At 39.9% G+C, this 1,270-nt stretch overlaps 1 non-coding gene across 1 annotated transcript; it reads left to right on the top strand.

Moving 5' to 3' along the window:
• Positions 1–650: 650 nt before the first annotated feature.
• On the top strand, positions 651–795 carry LOC123847159 (U4 spliceosomal RNA). The gene has a single exon (XR_006791422.1). It is a non-coding gene; the product is annotated as a U4 spliceosomal RNA (small nuclear RNA).
• The last annotated feature ends 475 nt before the right edge of the window (positions 796–1,270 follow it).

Here is a 1,270-nt window from a genome sequence, read left to right as displayed (position 1 = left end):
TATGGATACCTGGGATTCTCTGCCCAAAGGTACCTAAATCTGGCCTCATCCCTGTGTGGACCACTTGAGGGTGAACGGTACTGCTAGAAATAAACCCAAGTCTATGGGTTGCAAAGGGACGACTGTTCTTGAGGAGGTGGGTAGATCTTGGATGTGTGGGCTACAATGTCTGTATGTTTGCTCATGGCGACCCCCATGGCTCTTTTTCAACATTCGGGCAAGAAACTCAGAATTTTAAATTTGAACCTGGCCTTGTAAGTCACTATGAGGATCTATTTGTCAGGTTAGGAGGACAGAATGGGTTTTATTCAACAGTTTGTGACTGTGATTTATCACTTAAATATTTAGAAATAGGTAGATGGGTCACCATTTTATTCTTGTTCTGGGCCCTATAAGTGTTAAAGTCAGTCAAGGCCATTTGATTTCAAAAGGGATTTGTGGAAAATAGTTCTGTGCAACCAGAGCTGGTCAAGCAGCAGGTAAGAAAACTTTTCTACCTCTTAGAATCTGAGATAAAATGAAATCAAATCAAGCTTACATTTTTATCCTCAGCTCTGCTTATCTAAATAGGTAGTTAGGTTGCCTATCTACTATCCATCCACCAGCCATCCACTTGCCTACCTACCTACATATCTAAGAATACCTTTCTTAGCTTTGTGCAGTGGTAGTATCGTAGCCAATGAGGTTTATCCGAAGCGCGATTATTGCTAATTAAAAATACCTTTCTTTTTTAGGGCATTTTTTCCCTCTCAAAGTTTTTTCTGCTCTATACAATCTTTTTTATTTCCCATGTGGCCATCTCTTCTATTTCCTTTGGGACATTCTTCTTAGGGATTGCTTTTTACCATTGGGCTTGTTGGCCAAAGCTGGTAGACACACTGGTGAATTTGTGGGATTATTGGATTTCTGAACTCAGTATCTCTGCCATTCCCAATCAGAAGAAAACTTTTGACTTTTCTACCATTTCTCATGCTGGAAAAATGCTTCCTTCTTGACTTGCTCTTTCCTTGTACTCTCTCTCTACTAGTTCAGGAGCTGACCCATTTTGGTGGCAGAAGAAAGTGATGGGATCTACATATCTGTTTATATTTTGTTGACTCGTGAAGCTCTTTGTCTAAATTATTTGTGTGTGGGAATTCTAGCCACTGAGGGAAAGATATAGAAAGGGAGTCGTTTTCTGTTCCAGCTGGAAATGGGACCTTAAACATAAACCATATTGCATTTGAAAATGGTCTTGTAGCTTTATCATGCTCATAGGAATCTTATCGCA

This window comes from Mirounga angustirostris, unplaced genomic scaffold, assembly GCF_029215605.1.
Source record: "Mirounga angustirostris isolate CCGP_5_RB_7025 unplaced genomic scaffold, mMirAng1.0.hap1 SCAF_6, whole genome shotgun sequence".
In the NCBI taxonomy this organism is placed as follows: domain Eukaryota; kingdom Metazoa; phylum Chordata; class Mammalia; order Carnivora; family Phocidae; genus Mirounga; species Mirounga angustirostris.
This window is presented reverse-complemented; position numbering and strand designations above follow the sequence as displayed.